At 35.4% G+C, this 17,572-nt stretch overlaps 1 non-coding gene across 1 annotated transcript; it reads right to left on the reverse strand.

Moving 5' to 3' along the window:
• Window positions 1–16,566: 16,566 nt before the first annotated feature.
• Window positions 16,567–16,639, reverse strand: Trnad-guc. The gene has a single exon. It is a non-coding gene; the product is annotated as a tRNA-Asp (tRNA).
• Between the last annotated feature and the right edge of the window lie 933 nt (window positions 16,640–17,572).

Genomic DNA, 17,572 nt, shown 5'->3' on the forward strand with positions numbered 1-17,572 from the left:
TAAGTAAGCTAATGTGTCATACACGATCGAAATCTTTCTGCACGCCAAAAAATGCTTTAAGCACTTTATTTTCCTGAAAAACCTTTTTTTAAAAGAACGCTGCACTCGGTCGTCCTAAAAAGGACAATGAGGATCTTTAACGTCCGCACCTAGCCTATTCGGCCTATTCGGACGTTTTGATTCTCAAGATGAGAGCTGACGCACCTTCGCAAACGACAGGATGGTGTTACTGCCGCAACATTGGTGTAGAGGCAGCTCAGCCCCGAAGAGCCAAGACAACCTCGCTCCCCGCTTGTCCATTCCGAGTGGTCGGACCTGCATTGAACATCAGATCGTATACTGCGCACAAAGGGCTACCTAACTAGAAATGCATAAGCTCGGTCTCCCGCGCACTCCCTAGATAGAGAAGGTGACTCTATATCCCAGAGTATTGGAGCTTCCGTAGCGTAGAAACGACCGGATCCCCTCCGGCCGCGGTTTCGTTTAAAGTGGAATTTCTAACCACCCCCTAGAGGAGTACCGCCTACGGTAAAAGCCTCAAATCGAGCTCAGCCTACACCTACATGCAAAGCATACTCGAGTAGGAGCAACCTATTCACTACCCGTTCCCATCCGCCACTACTCAAGCATTCGAGTGACTATGCAGCACAATCATCGCGTCCTCAACGCCTATATGCTGCCGTCCGATCCGCCATATCCCGTAAGGCCGGGTGTATAACGATGGTCATACGGAAGTTTCGTGCGAAGGTCACAGGCAGAAGACATACTCTTCTCGAAGTTCCCGCCAAGGGCGTCGCCACGTACCTCTACGAATCCATTCCCATTGTAACAAGGGCTGAATTTTGGAACATTTCTGTTACCCCTTAGTTCAGATGGTTATGCACCCTCCCCCGTCTGTGCAGACAGGATCAGTTACCCTAGCCCTCGTGTGCCTCTATATAAGAAGGCACCGCCGCTCATGCCGACCCGAGGCCGATACAAATACAGCTTGTGCTTTAGAGACGTTGCCACGCCCTCTGGGATATTTATTTTGCGCCCGGACACCCCCCTTTTAACCAAGGGTTGGGAGGGGTCACAGGATAGAATGGAGGAACCTGGATTGAAAAAGGGACGTGGATGAGGACACGGGGTGAAACGTTTCGGTTTCTCGAGCCTCAACCACATTATACCACATGTCGTCGCTGCAGTTCCACATTGAGTGGGCTACAATTCCCTGCGTGGGTTAGTTAGACGCTGTAGTTGTATATATATATATANTATATATATATATATATATATATAAATAAGTGTCCCTGCATGCCATGACCATCCTGGTACATCTAGAAGCGAGCTTTTACATCGTATCTTTTCCCAGGCCTGACTCCCTTGCACTTGCCCCAGACATGCTCTATGTACTTCCTGATAAGTAAAAGCACCAAAAACGTGGAACAAAGAGCAAGCCCCTTGTCTCAGTGTTGCTAGTGGTATCAAATCAATTACTAAATCAGAATTTCCATTTTTGCTCTACCAGTTTTTCTACATTGATAAGTGTGGCAATATTAATCATTCAAAAATATTAGGATATAATAGATCAGGCAACAAATAGGTAAGGACAGGCTTATTGGTCGCTTTCTAGTTTTAATACCAAAATTATATTGGCTTGTTTCCATTTTTTTTGGAAAGTACGCGTATCGCCTCATTGTAAACGTTGGTGAGAAAGTTAATTAACTTCAGAGGAGCAATTTCCAGGAGAGAGAAAGAGAAAGAACCATCCCAAAGCAAATTTTAACTACATGAAATTTTTATAATTAAAAAATTGTTATTGCAAGATTGATACTTAATGTGGGACTTGTATTCTTATTTTAAAAACCTAGTTCAATTAACGTAAATACATTGTTATTTTTATAAATGAAATTCAAATGAAGATGTTTTTTATATAAAATATAGTCAAGCCCGTTAGGTAAGAAATGATGAGTTTTGACTTATGACTAAAGTTTTAAATATTAATGAATTATTCAATAATTGAGTTTGTATTAGTCGGAACTTTTTAAGCCCGCACTAAGCAGCCCGTGTGTGAAAATCAATATTCACGGCTTTCAACATAAGCCAAATTGCCCGGCGTAGTCTTGGATAAACCGTCAATATTTCGGACCCTATCGTGATTCATTTGCCGAAGTCGTACCAGATAAAAATCGATTAGTTCCTCCGGCGTGTACGACGTGGGTAGACAAATACAACACTTAATTATAACTGTCATAAAGCCGATTGCCACTAAATTTACATCGAAACGAGTGGTAATTACTCCGCCGGCCGACGAACCCGAAAAGAGATTATTTCGGCTCGTCTTTTTGTTTCGTTTACACGCGTCATTTTACCATTAGGACCTGCCCACGTTCACTGCTTCCGATTGAATTTTTTTTAATTCTCACGCTGTGAAAAACGTTAAAAATTGCGCAGGAATGTATTTTGAAAAGATTGACCCGGTTTGAAATGTTATCATTTCTGATTCGACAATCCTGGAAAAACTTACGAAGCAAATTTAGAACATACCAATGAAACAATTAATCCTTCCTTTTTGGTTTCGCAACCATAAATTATAATTGGCGATAGGATTTTCGTGCGGTAAAAAAACAAAAACCATGCTGTAAAAAAAACTGAAAATCTCCAAAATCATGCAGTAAAAACAATTAAAATCTGTATATAACATCTAAAACAACCAATAATCTTATCTTTCTTAAATCCTAACTGTGTTAAGAATAAATACTAAAAAACTATTTTTTGCCAAATTAAAACGATATTAATGAAAGTTAAAAAATTGTTTAGGTACATAATGTATCAAAAAATGAAATTTAATACAAAGCAACAATAAAGTAACAACTTTTTTTAATGTAGACTCAGTCCCAACACTATATGTGTTCAAACGAATTTGAAATCAGTTATTATGAACGTCATTGTAAAAATTGGCAGATGTATTTAGTATTATTTAGACCTAATGATGACGTTAAAATAGATTGAAAGTTTGGTTTTTATCTGCTTGACTATCCGATCCGAATTATTTTCGTGAGGTATGAAAGCAAAAACCATGCTGTAAAAAAACTGACAATCTGCAAAATCGTGCAGTAAAAACAATTAAAATCTGTATATAACATCTAAAACATCCAATAATCCTAATCTTTCTCAAATCCTAACTGTGTTAAGAATAAATACGAAAAAAAAATTTTTTTGCTAAATTAAAACGTTATTAATGAAAGTTAAAAAATTGGTTAGGTACATAATGTATCAAAAAATGAAATTTCATATAAAGTAACAACTTTTTTTAATGTAGACTCTATCACAACACTATATATGTTTAAACGAATTTGAAATTAGTTATTATGAACGTCATTGTAAAAATTGGCAGATGTATTTAGTATTATTTAGACCTAATGATGACGTTAAAATAGATTGAAAGTTTGGCTTTTATCTGCTTGACTATCCGATCCGAATTATTTTCGTGCGGTATAAAAACAAAAACCATAACGTAAAAAAATTGAAAATCTGAAAAATCGTGCAATAAAAACAATTAAAATGGGTATATAACACCTAAAACAACCAATAATCCTTATCTTCTTAAATACTAATTGTGTTAAGAATGAATTCGAAAAAAAAATATTTTTGGCTAAATTACAACGTTATTGAGAAGTTACTTCGGAAGTTACTTTAAACGCAAGAAAAACCGACAATACAATGAAAATCCCAATTCTAGTTACAGTTTTGATTTTTCCACTTTTCGTAATTTTTGTAACTAGGGCCTGAAGTTGTCCATCCAAAAATTTAATAAATCTAGCTATATTGTACAATAAAACATATACAAAACATATTATCAGATTTTCAGGATTCTATGTTAGCGGCACCTGCTGAAAAATAAGAAAATTAAGAAATAATAATTAGTATGGAAAATTTTGTTTTAATATATTTTTATTCGCAGTATACACAAACACCTTCAGTTCGTTAACAGGAAAAAAAAGAGGCATGGCATATATACAAAGGCAAGAGTGAAGAAAATACCCGTTGGTAGTACTCCAATGATGCTAAAATATTGTCCATTTATACTTGTGTCATTATTACTTTCACTATCACTTTATAGGATATCTCGGGTCCATGGTATCTTCATGAGGGTTCGAGGAAATTATTTGGGAGTTTGTGGATGTGCTAATTTATGGTGGTTGAGAGGGTTTTTTGAAATTTTCATTAACGGGAGCAAATTTCAACTTGGAGGAATGGAATATTTAATTATGTATGTGTATTTTAATTCCATACATAAACTGAAGCAACAAGGATTTTTCGAATTTAAGGTAAATGACAGTTTTGATGTTTGGCTGTACCTCACACATCCATTCCGTGAGTCCATATCGGCTTAAATATGTTGTTGTAAAGCAGCGTTATATTTTTGAGAGGGAAGTCAAAGGGTTTTTCAAAGAGTCATGAAGAGCCCTGAATCGTGTCATAATTTCTTGACTTTTTAGTCTTATGTGAAGATTCAACGTCAAGCTTTTGTCGATGTACACTTCCAGGCGCATCTGCGACAAGGGAGGGAAATACTAAAAGACTAAAATGGAGATCGTTTTACAGAGAATGAAGGTAAGTGGGTGGATTTGCCTGTGAAATTTTTTTTGGAGATTTTGTTCGATGTTTGGAGTGGAAATGTCAGGAGAGGAGTTACTACAGAGCATCGCTGTATCGCCTGCAAAACGAATGTGGTGCTTTGAGGATACGATGAAATGTACAATAGCTGAATAAAACTACTGTAAAGTTCGGGCAAAAACGTTACCATGAGGAACTCCAGCATGGATACGGAAATATTCGGAGAGGGATTTTCCTAGAAAAATGGCACGGAAAACTCTGCCTATGACATAACTGGGCAGTATGAGCTAGTAGGTGGAGGAAAGGATGCCCTTGAGCATGAACAGCAAGCCCTCGTGCCAACCTTGATCAAAAGCTTGGCTTTCGACATGAACGGCCCCAGAACTGTCCCAACTAAAAAAGGATGACATAATGTCTACCATGTGATGGTTACATAAATTTAGAAACTTGATGAAATAAGTAATTATTTAATTATTATTAATATACTGATATATAATTACAAATTATAAAAAATTTTATAAGTATATCCAGCAGCCCTGAATTCGAACCTGGGACAGACCTTAACTTTTGAGTCGCCGAGACAAGTGACACCATAACCATTGCGGCCACCGACGCCCTTTTTAGGTGACTAAAAGCCACATATCGATTTTTAAAAATCGTTTCAACGTAATCGATTATACAAAGTCTATCAAGCTTAAAGACATCCTGGAATATGCAATTTTTTCGTGTACCCGATATTCGACTTACGTCGTATTTCCACGAGGGTGTATACTGTTTTTCTATAGGTATAAGGTAAAATATTATATAACAATAGGACGAAAATATATAGTGTAAAACAAGACGTTTTCATAATCAATTAAGTTCAGTACTAGTTCAATTAGTAAAACATTTTATTTATGCCCAGAATATTGAATTAAGTTTTTTACTTGTCAAATTTCAAAAGTTTAAAAATAATTGAACATCTCACGTTGCATAAAAAGATCAAATTTCTTGTTTTGACGTAAAAGAACGTCAGATTTTCCACTATCTACATATATCCGTTTGGTTATATAATGCCTATTGAGTTATATTTAATAAACTTTTTCCATAAGAGCTTTCTAAGAAAAAGACCTTGATTTATTTTCGCTGCTTTCAATACGGACCAAAGCTACAAGTACGGTTCAATTTATAATTATTTTTTGTAAGGTCTTGGTTGAAATAAAAAATCAGTGTCACGAGCGGGATTCGAACTCACGACCTTCGGCTAAATACGCTATGGTAAAAAGAGGAAAAATTCGAACGATTGTAGGTTGAGATGGAGAGTTGGTGTCCGAGTGGATCGAAGTCACGATAGCTCAAGTGGCAGAGTAGCGGCGTATTTAGCCGAAGTTCGTGAGTTCGAATTCCGCTCGTGACATTAACTTTTTCGTTTCAACCAATACCTTACATAAAAATTAATTAATTTTACAATCGGACAAATTACAAATCGGACAATACAAATGCAAGAATGGTAAAAGCACACAAGTTAAAAACGAAAATATTACAGTGGTTTGTAAATCATAAACGCATTATAACCACATTATATACCTATTTCTAAGAATTTCAGCTTTTAAATTGTATTAAGGCGGTTCAGGCAAAGGACCTGTTTTACATAAATACTGTGTAATGAAGGAAAGATGTATAAGGTAGCTATATATCTAGATAATTTATATAATGTAGCTAAGCCTTCTTGTACCTATTGTAAATGATTGTTCTACTCACAGTAAAAATATCTATGAGTAGAACTATCATTTATGAAAAGTAACTCTACCTACTCTCCCCACCTTCATCATTGCTATTTCCTATTTTATGTAAACAAACCAGCTAAATATTTTAACGTTGTAAAATACCCTAATATATATGTATTCTTAGAATTCGTGATTTATGAAAACTCGTATGAATGGGAAAATGCTAACAATAAAATAATCGATTTATTTATTTTGGAGCAGGGTTTGAATCCTGCTCGTGACACTGACTTTTTCTCAACCAAGACCTTACATGGAAAGAATAATTAACTGAAAGTAATTTGGGCAAATGACCAATAAAACATAAATGGATTAATATTTAATAAGTAAAAGAAGTATCACTTCACTAGCAGCTCCCCGTGGCCACTTGATAAGTCGCTGAGAATCGAATCCTGATTACACAACAATTGAAAATGGCAAAAAGAGGGAAAATTCGAAAGGTTTTAGGTTGAGATGGAAAGTTGGTGTCCGAGAGGATTGAAGTCACGATAGCTCAAGTAGTAGAGGAGCGGCGTATATAGCCGAAGGTCGTGGGTTCGAATCCCGCTCGTGACACTGGCTTTTTTATCTCAACCAAGACCTTACATAAAAAGAATAAGTAATTGGAAAAAGTAACTTAGGCAATTGACCAATAAAACATAAATGGGGTAAATTTATAACTATCGATTTTCTAAAAAGTCGTCAATATTACAGAAAAAGCCTTTGTAAAACGTATCAAGTACTAACTAGGGAAAGCTTGTTTTCATCGTTACAAACATAACGTTGACTCTCAGTTTAGTCAACCAATATCTTCCTGGTCCAAATGACAAAACTCATCTAACAATAAGATTAGGGAGAATGGGCGAAACAAGTAACGTTCCTTTCTTAGAAGATTAGTTGATGGTTAGGAGTGGATTTGAAAGTTCGGTTCTATATAACAATACTGTTTGGCAGCAATCAAGAGGAAAGCTAAATGAACGTCAATTAACAATTTCTAAGAGCGAACGTCATTCAAAGATGCTATGTATTTGGTGGGATTGTAGGAGAATCCAATTTATAATGTAGTCCTCGCCGAGAACAAAAGGGTCTATTTCACCAAATGCTATTTCAAACCAACCTATCATTGAATCAGCCACTGCGAACAAAGCTTTATTTACGACAGGAACAAATTAAAATTGTTGATTAAACAAATAGTACTTTCCGTTTGGTTTATTATTGTTTTATGTTGGATTGTAGTATCAGATCTTATATGATAATTATGTTGGCTAACAAAGCAACAAGTAAAATAAAAGTTATTAGTAACTTAATTGTAATGCTAATAACCAATTAATAAACAAATTCTATCACCAAACATTGTTGAAAAAGTCAAGGGTGAAAAGCGGCATTCATCAAAAAAATGGTGATCATTCGAATCAATATAAATTCCTGATTTATATAAGGTCAAATCTGCAGCATGCATGAGTACATAAACTTTACAGAATTGAGTCCAATATATTACCGGCAGGCCTCGAGAATGACCCACCTTGGGTGTTGGCAGTCCTGTGTCAGACCTCAGTCTGGTCCGTCCGGGGGCTAGCAACAGCTAGGTCATTTCAGCCCACAAAATCCACAGTCTTTCGTTTACATTCTCACTCAAACTCAAATTCATTCCTTTCCTATTTACACACCATTCAGTCAGCTAAGGTAATGTCGTACTCGATATGACTTCAACACCTTCTACATTTGTTATATAACTATTCAATTGAGGGTTGAGCCAGTGGCCCTCTCAAATTCACGGCACTAAATACATTCACTCTCAGCACTTACTATAAAAACAAGCCTATCCGTACTATACTATAGGCTTAGGCTACAGAAACAATGAAATTGAATTGGAACTAAGCAATTCGGGCATACAACCATAATCAACAAAATCAGAACCCATTCTTAGAAATTGGGACTGACTATGATCCCGAAAGATTCTTTCCAACATACTAAATAGGCTTAACGGACTAAAAAGGAGAGGAAGAACATAGGAGAACATCAGATACAATGTGTAGAGATTAGTGACCGTTAATCGATAGTTATTAAGATACAATGATATGGTACAAAGATGGCTCCAAAACAAATGAAGGAACCACAACAACATGAACAATCAAACTCAATAGGAAAGTACACTTCGGTCATTCATGCAGAAATACATGTCATCAATGCTTTTGCCCTGGAAAATCTAAAAAGAAGTTACACTGACAAAAAAATCCTCATAAGATCTGATAGCCAAACAGCTATTAAAGCATTAGCATGTAAACGAATACTTTCAAAATTAGTCAGTGAATGCATCCAAAATCTCCAAATCCTGGGGAAACACAACAACCTGATCATATCCCGGGTGCAAGGGCACAGAGGAATTTTGCGTAATGAAAAAACAGACAGTCTGGCCAGGGGAGGATCTGCAAGACCATGCATAGGCCCCGAACCTATACTTGGGATAACAAAAATAAATATAGAATCTTCCATCGCAGAATGGATCCAAACAAAACAAAAGGAGAAGTAGATAAACTCTAGCGGCGCTAGACACAGCAAACTTAACAGCCACCCATATCTTCGAATGCGAAGCAACAATGGAGATTTAACCTAACGTAAGGAAACATCTTAGGGAATCAAATTGCAGCAGCGATAGTCACTGCCCTGATACTTCTAAGGAGAAGGATTGAGTCTATTGCACGGACGTAACGAACTAGGAAGGTTCAAAAAGCCAGAAGGCTGCAGTGCCTGGTGAGCACAGACCCTCTTTCTAGTATTCTTTTTTTTCACACCATACCATACCGTACTATCAGTACTATATATTATAAAACATTGTTTCCTGCAACAATCGAACAGTGAACTCAGATACTCGTTGACGTCACTAGCACGATTCTCATATCGGGTGGCATTTCTATGAAGTACCATGTACAGTAACGTAGTCCTATTCTCTCCAAAAATTGGAGAAGATGATCGAAATACACGCTTGGTCGAGCACAATGATCAAATCTGGTAGCATTCCTAAGCGCTCTCATACACGGGCTTTGGCCCAAAGAGTAAGAGTACGTGTGTCAACCATGCATATTTTATTGCTAATCAGATAAAGATTGCTTTTCTTCTTTCAGGACATCCGAAAGCCACCTATCGCAGACGCTGCCACTTAATTTTTTATTTATTTTATTATTAATTATTTTTTGATGGATGACAAAACTGTTGGCATGTTTATATCTCTGTGAAGTGTGTTATTATTTATGTAAAACTGGGGCAGAAAGAATTACTCTTAAAATTTTAGATTGAAAACTTTGTAATCTTTGAATATTGGAATATTTAGCCGATCCATATACTTGGCATCTGTACATCCAACTAGGTTTGAGTACGTATGACTATGTCGAAGTCTTGATTTTAATCAATTAAATTTTTTAGTTGAAATATAAAAGTCAGTGTCACGAGCGGGATTCGAACCTACGATCTTCGGCTGGATACGCCGCTGCTCTACCACTTGAGCTATCTGGGCCTCGATCCACTCGGACACCAACTTCCTATCTCAACCCCACCTTTTAAATTTTCCCTCCTTTTTGCCATGTCGTGTAATCTATTTGATTCTCGGTGACAAATGAAATGCGACGGAGAACTTTAGTGAAGGTGTACTTCATTTAAACTTATTAAATTCACTAGTTTCGTGGTCCGCTTGACCAATTAATATTAAAGATTGTAGTTGAGATAAAAAATTCAGTGTCACGAGCGGGATTCGAACCTACGATCTTCGGCTGGATACGCCGCTGCTCTACCACTTGAGCTATCGGGGCCTCGATCCACTCGAACACCAACTTTTTATCTCAACCCTACCTTTTAAATTTTCCCTCCTTTTTGCCATGTCGTGTAATCTATTTGATTCTCGGTGACAAATGAAATGCGACGGAGAGCTTTAGTGAAGGTGTACTTCATTTAAACTTATTAAATTCAATAGTTTCGTGGTTCGCTTGACCAATTAATATCTTTCAATTAATTAAGGTTTTTAGCTGAGATAAAAAAGCCAGTGCCACGACCGGGATCGAGTGAATCGAGGTCACGATAGCTCAAGTGGTAGAGCAGCGACGTATCTAGCCGGAGATCGTGGGTTCGAATCCCGCTCGTGATACTGAATTTTTTATCTCAACTACAATCTTAAATATTAATTGGTCAAGCGGACCACGAAACTAGTGAATTTGATTTTAATGGTAATTGCCTGATTTAAAAAAAAAAATATATGTATAAATATTATAATTTTCTTAGATTAAAGATTTGTACAATTCGTACATGTTTTCATGAATCCCGCCTGCTAAGAATGTATTTATATTTGGATAAATGTGCAAATCTTGGCTGAACAGCTTAAATATAATTTAAAAGCTCAAATTCTGAGAAACAAGTATGAAATGTTGTTATAATGAGTATGTAGGTATATGATTAACTAACTGGACCGTAATATGTGAGTTTTGCCTAAAATTGCTAACCTAAGAGCTTTTATTACGTAAGAGATTTTGACCATTTTCGTCCTCATTTTCATTTAAGCTGAACTTGCACCGAATTACTCGTTATATAATGTTTATTTTATACATTAGTGCTTCTACAACTTTCAGGTCCTTAGCATTTGCCCAACTATCATCATTATTCTAGAGAAAATTCATAAAATGCTTGTTTACAAGCTTGTAAGATACTACTAAACGTGTGTGGTGATTAGTGACCGTTAATCGATATTTATTTAGAAATCGTGAGATGCGGTCTAGTGTGATGTAGGTTTCAGAAAAACATTTTCTTTATCGTGCCAACGTTTAGACTTTTATTGAGATCATCTTCAGGGCCTGGGATTTACAAACATTGTTTACATATAACAATTACATTTTGGATGTGGAAAAGTGAATTTATACAATGCAAAATATATTTCTTATATATTCAATCAAGTATTTCTAGACTACTCTCACTGGCACTCTCGACACGACACGCAAGAATGACAAAATTACACAGAAGACAAACACTTTGAGTGAGTAGAAATACTTTGATTGAATATATAAAAAAATATATTTTGCATTGTATAAATTCACTTTTCCACATCCAAAATGTAATTGTTATATGTAAACAATGTTTGCAAATTCCAGGCCCTGAAGATGATCTCAATAAAGATCGAAACGTTGGCGGCAAAATACGTTATGAGAAAAGTCTTCTAATACCGTCCATGAAAGACAATCAATATAACGATACCTTGAAATAGCGGAAACGTTATGCAAAATGTCTGTAAAGTTTTACGTGGGATGAACAACCATTACACCTATGGAGAAATGTAGAAATTAATAAAAAATAAAATAAAAAGGAAAGAAATGACAATGGTAGGTTAACTATTTTTATACGAAATTTTGATTAAAACCAAATTGTTATATAAGGACATGCCCTGACAATCTGTGAAAAATAATATTATTGGAAAATATCACTTAATACATTTTCCTTCACGTGACAATCTACTATCAGTTTTTCATTCTTTATTTGTTTTATGAATTTTGTTAAATATTAAATTATGTTTTAGTAGTAAAATATAAATGTATATATTAGTAACAGATTTAAAAAATTCAACGTTATAATTCTTATCAACTTTGAGATGGTAAATTAAGAAAAGACACAATTTGCCAAAATATCACTGTTTTCCATATTTTCATTCGCTTTCGTATGTTCCACGAGAACGGTCCGGCCATTTTTATTTGTCAAATTGCAGCATTTTTGCAATTGCTCCACATTTGGGAGATTTATCTGTTTAGCGCTTAAGCTTTCTGTGCATGCCTTACTCAAGAAGAGTACCACTTTAGGAAATAAGATCCCAAGCAATCCGGACACTTAATCATGGGTATAACTCAGGCTTACATATAGCGAGAGTTGATAGGAATATCCCATTTACTCTAAACTGTGGTTCGTTTAAGCCAAAACACAAAATTTTTCTTTTCAATCTTTCAAACAAATTCGTCGAAGATTATTTAACGTTGAGTTCTTTTTAGCTATTTTACTTATGAAAGTTTCGGTATTGGTAATAACGAATTTATATTTGATATGCACATTGAATTTTCACCAATTAACCTCGTTGAGATTTCCAACCCTCCAAAGAAAAGGAAAGGGAGGGCAGTTGTATTTTTAACCATATCACAACCCCCGAGTTTCTCTTAGAGGTAATCCTCCATAATTGCATACGAGAACTTAAAGACATCGAGAGGACTCAGAGGGGGGGGGGTGGCTCTCAATCAAATTACCAAGGATGGCTAGTTCCGATAATTGGCTAAACTTTATTTCTTCACAAAGCTTTCTCAACTTCAAAGCCCAACCGTCTCACGGTTATTTTATATTGCCGTAGGAATGAGGAAATACTTCGTATTTTAACGAATTGTCCCTTTGCGAAAGAATCAATTGCGTGAGCCGATTGCCCACGAGTTCATATCATAATGGAAAACGGGAAACACGCCACTGATAATAACTCATTAATTCACGGATCAGAAAAACGCCATTGCACGACTCTTGAAAACGTCGTTTGCATAGTCGCAAATGCAAACAGACGGGAAAAAATCAAAAGCACACGCTGAATTTCTAAATCCAACCGTAGGGTCCAAGATTAGAGAAAAATAAAAAATAAAATGTGTGGTGTTTATTGACCGTTAATTAATGATTATTTGGAGATCGTTTTATGCGGTCTGGTGGGACGTAGGTTTAGAAAAATATTTTCTTTATCGTGCCAACGTTTCGATCTTTATCTTATCTATGATTGCAAACAACCAATTTGATTTCAACAATCCAAAAATATTACACACAGAACAAAACAAAAACAAACGTAACTTTTTAGAAATGTTTATTTAGAAATCGTGAGATGCGGTCTGGTGTGATGTAGGTTTCAGAAAAACATTTTCTTTATCGTGCCAACGTTTCGATCTTTATTGAGATCATCTTCAGGGTTCAAAGTGTTTGTCTTCTGTGTAATTTTGCCATTCTTGCGGGTCGTGTCGAGAGTGCCAGTGAGATTTTGCTATTTTGTGTTTATATACGTTGGATTTTGAAGGGGTGGGGAAGGATGTCTATATAGAAAAGATATTTTTCTATAAGGCGTCGGCTTCTTTGAGGTGAAAAGGGGAAAAATGTGTTGGTAATGGTTCGGTCAGATGTAGAGATTTTTTACATCAACAGGGATAAATACAGCATCAATTACAGAACACATACATGTAAACTCAGTCGCAGCTACGCCAATACCATTAATCAAATTCAATATCGATGGCATACATATATCAAAATCACATCACACAAAACATAGAAAACAATCATCACATTCCACACATCAAACATTTCTGCGTAGTCTATTTCTTCAACAATTTAGCTTTCCTTTTCCTATTTATCCCCTTCTATATAATCCTGAAAGGATAATCTGGCCGAAACATTACCAACGTTTTTTCCCATCGTCGTCTCTTTTGCCTTCAAAGAAGCCGACGCCTTATACAAAAATGTCTTTTCTATACCGACTTCCTTCCCCACCTCTTCAAAATCCAACATATATATGTATAAAACACCAATATCTCACTGGTACTCTCAACACGAAACACAAGAATAGCACATTCACGCAGAAAACAAACACTTTGAGTGAGTAAAAATAATTTGATGAATCTAAAATTTTCTCCTATTGTATAATATTTTTTTTTTCTAAAATTTGCTAGCATTGTATAAATTCTTTTTTTATCTAAAATTTTCTAGCACTGTATAAATTCATTTTTTAATCCAAAATTTTCTAGCATTGTATAAATTCATTTCATTTATATATTTATTTATTTGTAATCTAAAATGTCTACCATTGTATAAATTCATTTTTCATATCCTACATGTATCTGTAAAATTTAAACAATGTTTATAATTCCCAGGCCCTGAAGATGATCTCAATAAAGATCGAAACGTTGGCACGACAAAGAAAATATTTTTCTGAAACCTACATTACACCAGACCGCACCTCACGCTCACCAAATAATCATTCATTAACGGTCACTAAACACCATACGTTTCGATATTTATTGAGATCATCTTCAGGGCTCAAAGTATTTGTTTGTAGATGTGTCATTTTTTGGTGTCGTGTGTACTCCGGACAGACAAGAATGATACATCTACACAGAAAACACTTTGAGCCCGAAGATGATCTCAATAAAGATAAAAACTCGAAAAATGGCAAAAAGGAAGGAAAATTCAAAAGGTGGGGTTGAGATGGGAAGTTGGTGTCCGAGTGGATTGAGGTCAATTAATAGAGCAGCGGCGTATCTAGCCGAAGATCGTGGGTTCGAATCCCGCTAGTGCCATTGACTTTTTTATCTCAACTAAAAACCTTAATTAACTGAAAGATAAAAACGTTGGCACGATAAAGCAAATGTTTTTCTAAAACCTACGTCACACCAGACCGCATCTCACGATCTCCAAATAATAAAAAATAAAATGTTTTTCATCCTCGCATGTGAATACTTTTTATCTAAACGTTATAAATATGTCAGACGGTATTTTATATTGATTTATTAACGTTATTTACTGAAAATGTTGTAGCGTACTGGCGAATATTGACTGTTCAAGAAAATTGAAACAATTTCTTGCAATGTGCTTTTGACTGAACAATACGCTTGAGTCTTAACATCGTCAATTATTGACTCTCCACATGCGACATGAAATGTAAACCGAAGCAATTAACTCACGTTAACCACGCACAATATTTACACGGCAATGACTGTTTCTCTAATTAGCGAAAGGCCTCCTTTCCATTCTCGCAACGTTTGGCCAGAGGAAATATTGAATTTTGGGCAATCGTGCAGAAATAAACCGGCCCCGGGTTTAAATATTTGTTTTATCGAAGGACGGAAATATCCGAAGCTCAGAAGAAATCAACACTGCCAGTTGAAGGATAACACGCGAGAGTTAAGGAGAGACTGTTCATGTGTTGGAGAGAGAAAAGAAGGGCCAATCGCCACTTCAATCCTGCCATTACGTACAATTGAACAATCTGGTGAACCTCCCTTCACGCAACTTCATCGTTTCAACCCTTCAAACTAATCCCGTCTCCGTTTCTCCCTTTCCTCCCTTTCCCAAATTGAATTAGTTTATTTGACAATTTAAAATACCCCTTTTCAATATTTCCCTCTTTGAACGACTTAAAGGTGACAAAATTGGAATCGGTTAATTCGAATTCAACAGATGTATGCTAATTTTATGGAATGCTGTTTGCCAACTCGTAGGGGGAAAACTCCTATTCTCTTTATAATTAAAACTATAACGGTCGAATGCTGACAGGCATATGTCATACAGTAGGCCTCTGTTTGCTTTTGACAATCAAATAATCCGAAATTATGATATTTAATCGATAATCCAATGATCCATACAGTTATTAACAGTTATCTCAAATTAAGATAAATTCATGAGATTTATCTTAGATTTATTTATTTATATAGATACTTATATACTTATTTATCATTATATATTCTATGATCATTTTCATTTAATAAACTTTACTTTTTTAAATATTATATTATTATTTCTATCCGTAATTTTCTTTACAAAATTTATAGACATGAGTTTCTTTTCAAATTTGATACCATTTAATTTTTCTAAAGCAATAAAGTACTAAAATAACCTAATTTTTGCAAATTAATATTTTCTATTAACAAATATAATTCACATCACTGAGCATCTGCTAATCTGAAATATTCCGCCGGAATTAATCCCAGTTGATCAAATAATGTTTTTTTCTGCGGTCAAATTTCAATTTATGTAAAATTTGCAATGGTATCATAAATTTAGTTCTAACTTACAAAAAGATGTAGAAATAGAGATATTTTTGTCTTTAATTAATGCAGCTATGGACTAATTGTTGAACAGCAGTTTGTATGGAACATTTACTTAGGATAAGTTAAGGCAAATTTCGTGAGAACGTACTAAAATAAATTATTTTAACAAATGTTTGCATTGTTTAATCTTGAATATTTTGTTAATTCAATATGTATGTATGCACCACAACCCAATAAAATCATATATTTAGACTTTCGAATGTTTATAAATTAGTAAATATTCAATAATTGGGATTTAGTTGCATGCGCTGGACAGACGAACCTATGGCCTGGATTGATTTATAGCAACTAGTGGCGTTAAATTTTAATATTAATTTATTACAATTAATTAAGGTTTTTAGTTGAGATAAAAAAGTCAATGGCACGAGCGGGATTCGAACCCACGATCTTCGGCTTGACACGCTGCTGCTCTACCACTTGAGCTATCGTGACCTCGATCCACTCGGACACCAACTTCTTATCTCAACCCCACCTTTTGAGTTTTCCCTCCTTTTTGCTATTTTTCACTAAAGCTCTCCGTGGCCTTTCATTTGTCGCCGAGAATCATATAGATTACACGACATTTGAAAAATGTCAGGTTGAGGTGTTTTATTTTTAAGGTTTTAAAAGTTTTTAGAATTTATTTTGCCCTCAAGTCTTATGTTTTAGATTTTATGAACTGAATAAAACTACGAGAGGGTGTTGGTTGCGAGTCGGTGAACATATTCAACTGGCACTCGGTCCCTAACTGCCTATTTACTGGGTCTACACTCGCGGCTTTTGATAACACTCAAAGGCGTTTCGTCATGGGGGCATCTTCGGTGAGGAATTGATTGTTTCGTCGCCCATGTAGGCCCATTTGGACAGACGACAAAATCTAAACTATTGTGGTAATTCGATTTCCCACTTGCTTCTTTCTGCCATACAATCATGTTTTATATTCCCCCAGCTCATCGCAATTAGCGCGCAATCTTTGTCAGCTTTAAGAAGAAGGTAAGTGTCATTATTTTTTTACATTGATAAATCACTAATCTTTTTAGTTGCTTGTTCGTCGGTTTCTGTAGCTTTGGAGAATTTTTTTCTCCTGTGTTACACTTTTTCCCTTTAAAATAATTTCATCAAAATTTGTGTTCATCAAAAGGAGTGTGAGTTATTTATGGTCCACCAAGCTTTTGTGGTATCATTATTTGCTCTGATAATCTTGTCTTTTTTAGTTGATGAGTGAATGTATCTTTCTTCTAACCGACAGCTTCCATGGTGAATCCGTAGCTTTTGACTGTCAGCTTTTAAATCGATAAAATGACCAAATATATGCTGCTAATTTATCTTAAACTTTAAACTTACCTTATTTAAAATAATACATTGAAAATGTAACATTTGTGTGTT

This window comes from Cimex lectularius, unplaced genomic scaffold (genome assembly GCF_000648675.2).
Source record: "Cimex lectularius strain Harlan isolate CLEC.00 unplaced genomic scaffold, Clec_2.1 scaffold295, whole genome shotgun sequence".
Classification (NCBI taxonomy): domain Eukaryota; kingdom Metazoa; phylum Arthropoda; class Insecta; order Hemiptera; family Cimicidae; genus Cimex; species Cimex lectularius.